Source organism: Triturus cristatus, chromosome 1_1 (assembly GCF_964204655.1).
Source record: "Triturus cristatus chromosome 1_1, aTriCri1.1, whole genome shotgun sequence".
NCBI lineage: Eukaryota > Metazoa > Chordata > Amphibia > Caudata > Salamandridae > Triturus > Triturus cristatus.
The window spans coordinates 1,107,337,968-1,107,350,467 of NC_140579.1; the positions used below are offsets into that span (position 1 = coordinate 1,107,337,968).

The window sequence follows — 12,500 nt, forward strand, 5'->3', positions numbered from 1 at the left end:
GCCGGGGGCCACTACCGGCCTAACACCGTCCGCGGGGTGAGCCTCGATCAGAAGGACTTGGGCCTCCTGAGCGACGCCGGGGAGTCTGTCTTCTGTACGCCACATTTCCTGTGCCCGCCGCCGGGCGGGGATTCGGCGCTGGGCTCTTCCCTCTTCACTCGCCGTTACTGGGGGAATCCTGCTTAGTTTCTTTTCCTCCGCTTAGTAATATGCTTAATTTCAGCGGGTCGCCACATCTGATCTGAGGTCGTAGTCGGAAAGAAAACGCCAGAGAGTTCGGGGGGGAGCGGGGGAAGGCCAGGCACCCCCTGCTGAAGCAGGGGATTGGCCTGGCGTTACCAGCAGCACACGCCCTCTTTCCCCAGATCACGTCTGGAGGGGTTTCGCCCTCGCCGGGAAGCCGGCTGCGGAGGAGGGCACCCGAGGCGCGTGCGCGCGGGCAGCCGGTGGGACACCACGGACAGCCACGCGCGGCACGCAGCCAGGTGCCCCGGGACGGGCCCAGGGCGGACCGGTCACCGGGCCCCTTCTCGGGGGGCCAGGCGCACCGGCGGCATACCTCCGTGGAAGGACCCGGCCAGGGACCCTGCCAACGGGCAATCGGGGGGTCTGACCTTGTGGGGGGACGAAGGGGAAGCGGAGCTCACCCTGCGACGGACCCAGCCGCGTCCCGGGAAAGCCCCGGGGCGATTGACGATCGAGCGACCCTCAGACAGGCGTATGCCCGGGAGGAACCCGGGGCCGCAAGGTGCGTTCGAAGTGTCGATGATCAATGTGTCCTGCAATTCACACTAATTCTCGCAGCTAGCTGCGTTCTTAATCGACGCGCGAGCCGAGTGATCCACCGCCAAGAGTCACAGGCAACTTTTCCAAAATGTTCGCCCACCTGCGGGCGCGGGAGAGGTGGGAGGAAGGCGACGCCGTCCGTCCGTCGCCTGCGCGGCGAGACGGCACGGGCGCCCCGTTCAAGGCTTCCCCTCTGGGAGTCAGACAGCACCGTCGTGGGGGGGAAAAACATTGCCAGGCGCTCGGGCCGGGAGCCTGCCCCACCCTCCCGGGGGCGAGGGAGGGGGCTCCGGGAGCGACAGGAGCGGGAAGCCCTGCAGCCGCCGGTCCCTCCCGGGGTTAACCCGGGAGGGACCACGCGAGTCTTCAAACCCCTCAGCCCGGCCACACGGGACCGGGTCGGACCGGGTACCTGGCAACGAGGGAGGGTCGCTCCACCTGCACATCAGCCGTCCGTCGCTGGATCGGCCCCGAGCCATGCCAGCAGAGGCTGGCGTTCGGACCCACCACCACCCTCGCCTGGGTTGGAGGCGCCAGAAGGGAAGAGCCAGGAGGCTCCCCATCCTGCATGCCTCCAACCGAGAGGAGCCGGGGTCCCCTCGCAGGCCCTCGGCCCCTTCTCTTCCAGGCCGCCCTGCCGCGCGAGAAGGGCCGCTCCTCGGATGCCCGAGACCCGGTCAGATCGGGCCGGGTCTCGGGACGCCTGGAGGGCCCAGCCAGCGCCAGGGCTTTTTTTCGAGGAAGGGGTGGTGCCAGCCAAGGGATGCTGCACTGCCATTCGGTTCCGTGCCGGGTGAGCTTGGGTTCCGTCTCGGAGAGGGACAGGGGGTGGGGGCCGCCCCCCGTCCCCTGTCCCTCGCGTGTCGGACGGGCCTTCCCCGGGGGAAAAGGGGCCCACTGAAGTCCCGGTCCTAAACCCCAGCGCCCCATGCAGGCCGAGACCGCTCCACCGGCTGGGGCGCGCCAGGGCAGGGCCGGGCCCTCTGCCTACGGTGCGTGCTCGCAGGAGGCGGGCCGAGGGCTTCGGGCTGGCGCCGTCGGTCGCTCGGGCCGCTCCGCCGTTAATGATCCTTCCGCAGGTTCACCTACGGAAACCTTGTTACGACTTTTTTACTTCCTCTAGATAGTCAAGTTTGATCGTCTTCTCAGCGCTCCGCCAGTGCCGTTGCCGACCCCCGCGGGGCCGATCCGAGGACCTCACTAAACCATCCAATCGGTAGTAGCGACGGGCAGTGTGTACAAAGGGCAGGGACTTAATCAACGCGAGTTTATGACCCGCACTTACTGGCTGGGATCCGGGAGGTGAATGGACCCTCATCGGGACTTCCAGGCCGGCCCGGTCATCTGGTCGCACCATTGGAAAGCATTGCACGCGACCAGATGGCCGAGGGGAAAGGAGCGACCGGATGGCCGGCACCTGAAAGGACTCCCATCTGCCTGAGCCATAGCGGTAGGGCTCCCACCTGCCCACCCACCTGCCAAGGGCTCGGGGGGACTCGGCTTCCCTGGGTGGGCTCGGGGGACCCTGGCTGGGCCTCAGGCACGGGGAGGACCACTGGAGCTCTCGGGGCCCGGGGGCCCAGGCACCCGCGGGAGGACTGCCCGGGACCCGTGGAGCCCGTCCCTGGGCACTTTGCCACGCCGCGGGCCGGTGGAGGGAAGCCCCGGAGGCCTGGGAGGATGTTGCCCGGGCGTAGCCCATCTGGTCCCCGGCAAGGAACTGCTGGCCCCGGAGGGGTGTTCCGGCATACCCTGCCCCTACTAATCCGGAGGAAGGCTACCGTCCTTTCTTGTAACCCGCACGCTCCGGGTGACGGAGGGGACCCTAGGCGTGGACGCGCCTGCTCACCTGGAGCCCTGGCTGGGATCCGGGAGGTGAATGGACCCTCATCGGGACTTCCAGGCCGGCCCGGCCATCTGGTCACCCCATTGGAAAGCATTGCGCGCGACCAGATGGCTGAGGGGAGAGGTGCAACCAGATGGCCGGGACTGAAAGGACTCCCATCTGTCCAACCCCGAACCTTCGCGCTAGGGTTCCCGCCTAGCCACGCAGGGCTCCGTGGCTGCAGGGCTCTGGGGCTGCAGGGCTCTGGGGCTGCAGGGCTCCAGGGCTGCAGGGCTCCGGGGCTGCAGGGCTCCAGGGCTGCAGGGCTCCGGGGCTGTAGGGCTCCGGGCCTGCAGGGCTCCAGGCTGCAGGGCTCTGGGGCTGCAGGTCTCCAGGGCTCCAGGGCTGCAGGGCTCCGGGCCTGCAGGGCTCCAGGGCTGCAGGGCTCCGGGGCTGCAGGGCTCCAGGGCTGCAGGGCTCCAGGGCTGCAGGGCTCCGGGGCTGCAGGGCTCCGGGGCTGCAGGGCTCCGGGGCTGCAGGGCTGCAGGGCTCCGGGGCTGCAGGGCTCCAGGGCTGCAGGGCTCCGGGGCTCCAGGGCTCCAGGGTTCCAGGGCTTCAGAGCTGCAGGCCTCAGGGGGGGCTCGTAGAACCCACGCTGGGCCTCAGGCATGGGAGGCCCGGCGGAGCTCCCGGGGCCCAGACGCCCGGGGGACCCATGGAGCCCGTCCCGGGCACTTTGCCTCGCCGCAGGCTGGAGGAGGGAGCACCGGACGCCCCGGGGAAGTGTCGTCCGGGCTTGGCCCATCTGGTCCCCGCCTGAGAACCGCCATCCCCAGGAGGGGTGTGTTAGAAATGGGATTTCTGGTTGGCTAGGGCTTGCGCCAAAGCCAGGCAGAAACCACCACTCTAGTCAGGGCTGGGGAGTTACACGCCAAAGATAACCCCTGCTCACCCGCTTGGTAGCTTGGCACGAGCAGTCAGGCTTATCCCGGAGGCGATGTGTAAAGCGTTTGCGCGCGCACCCAGCAACAACACCCAAGGCCCACCACAAAGGAAACTCCACACAAGGTATTATATAAAAATAGCCTTTGTATTATACCAAAACACATTAGATAATATTCACACAATTTACACTGTGCCAACTGGCACTGGGCAGAATTTTACAAGGGATTATATGTACAGGGGACAGGGCCACATGGACCACTGTCAGGAATTAGCACTTTTAGAACATAGTACTTAGAACATAGGAATAACACTTCTAGGACATAGCACATACAAGCACTGTAGCACCAATTAGAGCATGTAGCGCACAACCAGTAACCACTGGTAACAGGTAAGTACCACCTACGCAACCCTAACCACCTTAGGAAAATGTCACGCAGGGAACCAGGACCTCACTAGCACCACCTGTACTAGGAGAAAACAACCACCTAAGTATCACAATACCTGTAGGGGTATAAGCACATTACACATGACGCATAAAAACACATTCAGAGGTGTAAACACAAGGCACATGACGCATAAAAACACATTCAGAGGTGCAGGTTTAGGAACAATAGCGCGAAAACTCACATTAGCCACCACCTGTGGCAGTCCCTAGGCCAACTGGCCTTGTGGGGGCTAGGACACCCTGTCCAGCAGAGTCAGGGGCCTAAACGGAGCAGTTGCCCACGAAGTACTGGGCAGCTGTAAAACAATGATGCTGGGGCCAACGTTGGAGCCTTCCAGGGCTCTGAATACCCAACACTCGTAGCCCCCTGAGCCCCTCTGGGCTCTAACACCAAAGAAATGCCCCCGCTGGAGCCTCTCTGGCTCGGTGCAAATAATGCTGGCCCCGTCGTTGGAGCCTGTCAGGGCTCTATTAAAATATTGCCCCCGACGTTGGAGCGTACTCGCGCTCTGTGCAAATAATGCCCCCTCTACATTGGAGCCTCACGGGGCTCGGGACAAACAATGCAGCGTGTCGGAGCGACCCCGCCTATCAGGCGGGGGTCGCTCAAGGAGGAGGCCGGTCTGGGACCGGCACCCACAGCACACGCACGGAGTCCCCCAGCCCTTCTCACTTACCGGGCTGCTTTCGGGGGACTCCCGCGTCGTCTCCGCTTCTCTTGAAGTGGCCGGTAGTCCTCCTGCAGGGCAGCAGCGACGCTGCTGCTTGTAGACTCGCTCGATCTCCTCCCTTCGGGGAAGCACGGGGTAGGCTCCCGTCCGCTTCCCTTGATCACAACGCGGCTTCCTCTTTCCGCACAGGAGCGCGGGGTAGGCTCCCGGCTGCTTCCTGTTTGGGCCACGCCCCTGTCCCGTCCTCCGCTGCCTGACTTCCGGAGAGCCCGGCCGCGGCGGTGATTCTTAATTTCGGCAATAAGAGGGGTAGGCTCCCTCGTAACAAGGAATATACCGCGGGGTGGGCACCCGCCGTGAGATAACAACAAACAAGTGGGGTGGGAACCCGCCAACGGCAACCAGGAAGTAAGCGGGGTAGGCACCCGCGTTAACATGGCAAAATAGCAGGGAATCCCTACGTCGGGGTTCCCTCGCTAATAATTGCAGCTCCGCGCTGCTGGCCACAAACAAAGCGCTCCTAGCGCTATAAGTGAAATAAAAAGCGCTTCCAGGCGCTTTAGGGGAGAAATAAAGCGCTCCTAGCGCTTGGGGGAGAATATAAAAAGTCCAGCAAGGTTCTCCCCTGCATACAGCAAGGCAGGGGTGGGGGGGGCAAGGCTGGACCCAGAGCCAGCTCACTGGGCCTCCAGGCAGGGAGGTAATCCAAGTGGCGGTCCTCTGGTCCAGCAGCAGCAGCAGCCCCCCTCAGGCAGGATCCGGGAAGAGAACACTTTTCATGGGGTCACAGCCCCTTCTTATACCCAGAACACCTTTGTCTCAAGGTGCAGGTGAGGGGCGAACCAGATGCAACTGGTTCTTGAGCACTTTGTTTTGCTCAGCCCCTCTCCCTATTCACAGGGCAGGCTAGGGTCATCAGTCGCACCACAGGGGGCGGAGCCAGCATTGTGTGGGGAAAACCCAGCCCTATTCAGGATACAGGTGTACTCCTCCCACCCATCTAGCTGCTGATCTCCCTATTCACCACTGGGTGACTCCTCCTGACTCTGGGGATTCCCTAGCCCATCACATGACCTCAGTCAGCCAATCACCAGACAAGGCACACATTTCACACTGCACACAGAAGTGCCCACTTCTAGAAGTGGCACTTCCATACTAGGTACATGCACGCCGCACACATCATCGCGCAGCATTTCATCACACGAGTCCGCACATACCAGACTCGACCCTGCACACCCCACGCATCAGGAATTACCAGGGGCACATACATTCCCCATGCATTCCTATGGGAGGGCAGGCCTATCTCACCACATGCACTCAGAGTGCGCACGCACTTTACTCTGGGACACAGGGAAAGTGCGCAGAAACCAAAAATCACTACCACCAGGTCACCAGTAAAAGCAAAAAGTTCAGGGGTGAACCTGCCAGAAGGGCCAAGTCCAACACAACCCTCTTCCAGCCAAAACGCAGGGCAGACCAATCACCACCGTGATGGACTTCCCTGCCTGGGGCGATAGAACATGGACGCGGGCCCGCAACTGCAGGGACACCCTCCTGTTCTACGCCACGGTGAACCCATGGGATTCCTTCTAAAACCACTGTCCGGACCAACTGGTCTACCCCACTGGTACTCCCAAGCTGTCCGCGGCCAAGACCAGTTCCTAGGCCACCCAGGTGCCACCGGTCCTTGCCTAATCACAGAGTGGGGGGTAGTAACCCCTGGCACATAGCGGCCATTCTCCACTCTTCCTGTCTGCAAGACAGGACTAGACTGCCACTGGTTCTCCAGCCTAGGGTCTACAACCTCAGGCGGACCAGGAGTCTCAGGGAAGGCTCTCCTCCCCCTACCTCTTCTCCTAGGGTTCCTCCTCCTCTGGCGAGGGGTACACCTAGAACGCCATTCCAACCCAGGGTTTAACCGCTCAGGTTGCACCGGGGTCAGAGGTGGGCTCTCCCACCTTCTGCACCACCTTCCAGAGCCCTGCTCCCTACCAACTGGGGTGGTACCTCTGGAAGAAGAACCGGTCGGGACGCTGCTTACAGATGTCCCACCCTTCAGGTCAGGCTGATCCCGAACCTGGCCTTCCAACCTCCGGCCTAGAACCTTTGGTGGAATAATCGCCTGGCACTCCAGGACTTCTGGGGATTTACACTCCATCCCCCTGAGGCTAACAAACGACACATACGTCGTGTGACTGTCTGTCTGGCGCGGATCTCCCGTCCCCTGTCCACCTGACAGTGCGCAGAGATCCCCCAGAACAGAAGTGGTGTCACTATGGTCACTACACGGGATCCTAGCCCAACTGGGTAGTCCCTGACCCACTGGCTCTTCCCACTGGGGAGCTCATCCCCCAATCACTCCTCATGCTGGACTCCTGTACCCTCCCTACCGGAGCGGCACTGCCAGACTCTAGAACCACAGGAGCCCTGTTTACAGGCACTCCAGGTCCTCTACTCACTAAGAGATCTTCCTCAAGTGGATTAACTGGACAGCCTAGGTCCCCAACTTGGTGTTCCCTCATGAAACCATCCAAGTCCTGAGGCAGGGTTTCGTGCGTCTGGGGACCCTCGGTCACCCACTTACTCCCGCTCCACTGAGCAAGCCAGTAAGCCCCTACACCCTCCTCGCTATCCTGGGACCTAGCTGGGCTACACTGAACCTCTTCCACCATGCTGGGCTGGAAGATTTCTGAACCACTACTTTTGGAGTCACTCCCTAATGACTCTAGAGAACCTCTAGCACTTTCCCAGCGCTCTGCTTCATCCGCAAGCTCAAATGGCCCAGACAATCCACACCCCAACAGGTGTTGGCGCAACCCCGGCACACAACAACTGAGCAGGTGTTCTTTGAGAACCAGATCACACAGTTTATCAAAATCAGACCCTGTGTGAACTCTTATCCAATCAAACAGTGCATTCTCACATTCATCCACAAACTCCTCCCAAGACTGGTGAGACAGTTTCCTACTGCCCCTGAATTTCAACCTTAACTTCTCTTCCTGGGAAACAGGTACCAGACTGGGGGATTTGGGACTGGGATTTCCTACACTGAAATCTATATAGCTGCCACCACTGGACTCAACCCTCCCTGGGGAATCCAGAAAACTACCACTGCGCTCAGGGGACAACTTACCCTCCAGAGCTAATTTCTCTCTGGCAAAGGCCCTCTCAGCCTCAGCCATCTGCTTCTGAGCTAAGACCCTCTCGTCTCCAGCTTGACAAGCTCTATCCTGAACTTCTCCATGGCCAGCTGATGCTCCCTTTCTTCCCTCCTATCTACCCACTCCTCTGGGGACAGGGAAAGGGATGAGGCGCTGCCTCCTACGCTGGACCCAGCAAGGGACTCCCTACCTATGGGGTCTTCACTCTCTACTGGCGTCCAGGTACTGTCATCTTCTTCCTCCTCTTCTGAATCTTCAGGGCTCCCCACAGACCCACCACCCTCCAGGTGTGAGGCCCGGGCCTTTTCCGTACTGCGCTCAAGATCCCATTGACCCTTTTGTCATTGGATCAGGTTGCTTCTAAGTTTGGACTGAGTGTCTGACTCATCCACCCCTATGTCTCTCTCTCTACAGAACCTTTCCAACTCCTGCATACTGTACCAGGCTAGATCACTGAGATCAAAAGCAGGCTCCATTCTGGCGGACGTTTTGGTTAAAAGATTACACAGGGAACCTAGGGGTCTGAGCTTAACACAGGAGTACACAATTCACAAAGGATTCAGCAAGCTCTCTATCCCAGAGAACTCACACTCACTTGCCTAGTGCCACACACCATTCATCCACACACAACCCTCCCCTCGGACTGGTAAAGCAGTTTCTACCACCCCTGATTCCTCAACCTGACCACAAGTGACACAGGTACCAACTCTGGGTGCAGGGCGGGGAACAAATGTACTGGACACTATTATGCTGCCACCACTGGATCCCACCCTCTGGTGAATCCAGAAAACACAATGCACTTAGGGGGATGGTCTACACTCCCGAGCTAGGGACACCTAACTCACAGTGCACAAGAAACACATTTCCAAAGAAATGACATTTAAAAACATCCTTAGAACAATAATCGCTATACCATGTGATTATCTAAATGCAGAGTTTTGTGGTGCAGCCAGCTGCCGCTGCGGTAGAGCGCAAACGCAAGTCCAAATCCCACTACTGCCACCAATGTTAGAAATGGGATTTCTGGTTGGCTAGGGCTTGCGCCAAAGCCAGGCAGAAACCACCACTCTAGTCAGGGCTGAGGAGTTACACGCCAAAGATAACCCCTGCTCACCCCCTTGGTAGCTTGGCACGAGCAGTCAGGCTTATCCCGGAGGCGATGTGTAAAGCGTTTGGGCGCGCACCCAGCAACAATACCCAAGGCCCACCACAAAGGAAACTCCACACAAGGTATTATATAAAAATAGCCTTTGTATTATACCAAAACACATTAGATAATATTCACACAATTTACACTATGCCAACTGGCACTGGGCAGAATTTTACAAGGGATTATATGTACAGGGGACAGGGCCACATGGACCACTGTCAGGAATTAGCACTTTTAGAACTTAGTACTTAGAACATAGGAATAACACTTCTAGGACATAGCACATACAAGCACTGTAGCACCAATTAGAGCATGTAGCGCACAACCAGTAACCACTGGTAACAGGTAAGTACCACCTACGCAACCCTAACCACCTTAGGAAAATGTCACGCAGGGAACCAGGACCTCACTAGCACCACCTGTACTAGGAGAAAACAACCACCTAAGTATCACAATACCTGTAGGGGTATAAGCACATTACACATGACGCATAAAAACACATTCAGAGGTGTAAACACAAGGCACATGACGCATAAAAACACATTCAGAGGTGCAGGTTTAGGAACAATAGCGCGAAAACTCACATTAGCCACCACCTGTGGCAGTCCCTAGGCCAACTGGCCTTGTGGGGGCTAGGACGCCCTGTCCAGCAGAGTCAGGGGCCTAAACGGAGCAGCTGCCCACGAAGTGCTGGGCAGCTGTAAAACAATGATGCTGGGGCCAACGTTGGAGCCTTCCAGGGCTCTGAATACCCAACACTCGTGGCCCCCTGAGCCCCTCTGGGCTCTAACACCAAAGAAATGCCCCTGCTGGAGCCTCTCTGGCTCGGTGCAAATAATGCTGGCCTCATCGTTGGAGCCTGTCAGGGCTCTATTAAAATATTGCCCCCGACGTTGGAGCGTACTCGCGCTCTGTGCAAATAATGCCCCCTCTACATTGGAGCCTCACGGGGCTCGGGACAAACAATGCAGCGTGTCGGAGTGACCCCGCCTATCAGGCAGGGGTCGCTCGAGGAGGAGGCCGGTCTGGGACCGGCACCCACAGCACACGCACGGAGTCCCCCAGCCCTTCTCACTTACCGGGCTGCTTTCGGGGGACTCCCGCGTCGTCTCCGCTTCTCTTGAAGTGGCCGGTAGTCCTCCTGCAGGGCAGCAGCGACGCTGCTGCTTGTAGACTCGCTCGATCTCCTCCCTTCGGGGAAGCATGGGGTAGGCTCCCGTCCGCTTCCCTTGATCACAACGTGGCTTCCTCTTTCCGCACAGGAGCGCGGGGTAGGCTCCCGGCTGCTTCCTGTTTGGGCCACGCCCCTGTCCCGTCCTCCGCTGCCTGACTTCCGGAGAGCCCGGCCGCGGCGTTGATTCTTAATTTCGGCAATAAGAGGGGTAGGCTCCCTCGTAACAAGGAATATACGGCGGGGTGGGCACCCGCCGTGAGATAACAACAAATAAGTGGGGTGGGCACCCGCCAACGGCAACCAGGAAGTAAGCGGGTGGGCACCCGCGTTAACATGGCAAAATAGCAGGGAATCCCTACGTCGGGGTTCCCTCGCCAATAATTGCAGCTCCGCGCTGCTGGCCACAAACAAAGCACTCCTAGCGCTATAAGTGAAATAAAAAGCACTTCCAGGCGCTTTAGGGGAGAAATAAAGCGCTCCCAGCGCTTGGGGGAGAATATAAAAAGTCCAGCAAGGTTCTCCCCTGCATACAGCAAGGCAGGGGTGGGGGGGGCAAGGCTGGACCCAGAGCCAGCTCACTGGGCCTCCAGGCAGGGAGGTAGTCCAAGTGGCGGTCCTCTGGTCCAGCAGCAGCAGCAGCCCCCCTCAGGCAGGATCCGGGAAGAGAACACTTTTCATGGGGTCACAGCCCCTTCTTCTACCCAGAACACCTTTGTCTCAAGGTGCAGGGGAGGGGCGAACCAGATGCAACTGGTTCTTGAGCACTTTGTTTTGCTCAGTCCCTCTCCCTATTCACAGGGCAGGCTAGGGTCATCAGTAGCACCACAGGGGGCGGAGCCAGCATTGTGTGGGGAAAACCCAGCCCTATTCAGGACCCAGGTGTACTCCTCCCACCCATCTAGCTGCTGATCTCCCTATTCACCACTGGGTAACTCCTCCTGACTCTGGGGATTCCCTAGCCCATCACATGACCTCAGTCAGCCAATCACCAGACAAGGCACACATTTCACACTGCACACAGAAGTGCCCACTTCTAGAAGTGGCACTTCCATACTAGGTACATGCACGCCGCACACATCATCGCGCAGCATTTCATCACACGAGTCCGCACATACCAGACTCAACCCTGCACACCCCACGCATCAGGAACTACCAGGGGCACATACATTCCCCATGCATTCCTATGGGAGGGCAGGCCTATCTCACCACATACACTCAGAGTGCGCACGCACTGTACTCTGGGACACAGGGAAAGTGCGCAGAAACTAAAAATCACTACCACCAGGTCACCAGTAAAAGCAAAATGTTCAGGGGTGAACCTGCCAGAAGGGCCAAGTCCAACAGGGTGTCCCGGCATACCCTGCCCCTACTAATCCGGAAGAAGGCTACCCACCTTTCTTGTAACCCTCGCGCTCCGAGTGACAGAGGGGATCTAGGCACGGATGCGCCCTACCTCCTGGAGCCCTGACTGGGATCCGGCAGTCAAATGAGCCCTCATCGGCACTTCCAGGATGGCCCGGCCATCTGGTCGCCCCGTTGGAAAGCATTGCGTGCGACTAGATGGCCGAGGGAAAGGTGCGACCAGATGGCCGGGTCCGAAAGGACTCCCAGCTGCCCACACCGAGCCATAGCGGTAGGGCTCCGGGGCTCTGCACCAGGGTCTCTTGTCCCGGGCAGATGGACACTTGGCAGGCCGCAGGACATGGGATCCCAGGCCCTGACCAAAAATCAGGAGGCCCGGGGCCGGTCCCTGCTTCTCAACGCAGCCAGGCCGGGGAGGTCGGGGAGCCTGCCCAAGCATGAGGGACCCCAGTCCCGGGCACACGGTCCCTCAGGTTGTGCGCTCGTTTTCCACAATTTGTTTCAAACTTCCGCGAAGTAGCATTGCGAAAATTCCGCCCAGCCCTAGCTGCCAAACTCCTACTTAAGCAAGGAAAAGACATAGCCAGCCACACACCCACCTGGCCCGGTCCCTGCTTCTGATCCCAGCCAGGTCTGGGGAGCCGCCCTTGGCCCGATGGACCCCGTCACGGGCACCCGGACCCTTACCAGGCCGCAGGACGGGTGCTCCCGCACCACATGGTCGTATAGGGGTAGGCGGAAAATTCCACTCCGCCAGCATAGCAGATAAAGCCAGCCACCCCTGCTCACCAGCCCGGTCCCTGCTTCTGAAAGCAGCCAGGCCGGGGAGAGCCTCCCCGGGCCCCGGTGGACCCCTGTCTCCAGCGCCCGGACCCTCGGCTGGCTTGCAGGACGTGGGGCTCCCGCACCCAGGGGCCTGCCGGACGGAGCACGAGCCCCGGCCCGGTCCCAGCTTCAGAACCCTAGCCAGGCCGGGGAGAG

General features: G+C 59.6%; 1 non-coding gene and 1 pseudogene across 1 annotated transcript; both read right to left on the reverse strand.

Annotated features, from left to right (window-relative positions):
- LOC146871676 (28S ribosomal RNA) overlaps positions 1-227 on the reverse strand; it is a 2,210-nt pseudogene extending 1,983 nt beyond the window's left edge.
- A 475-nt stretch (positions 228-702) lies between these two features.
- On the reverse strand, positions 703-856 carry LOC146871677 (5.8S ribosomal RNA). Its single transcript, XR_014959910.1, has one exon. It is a non-coding gene; the product is annotated as a 5.8S ribosomal RNA (ribosomal RNA).
- Positions 857-12,500: the final 11,644 nt, after the last annotated feature.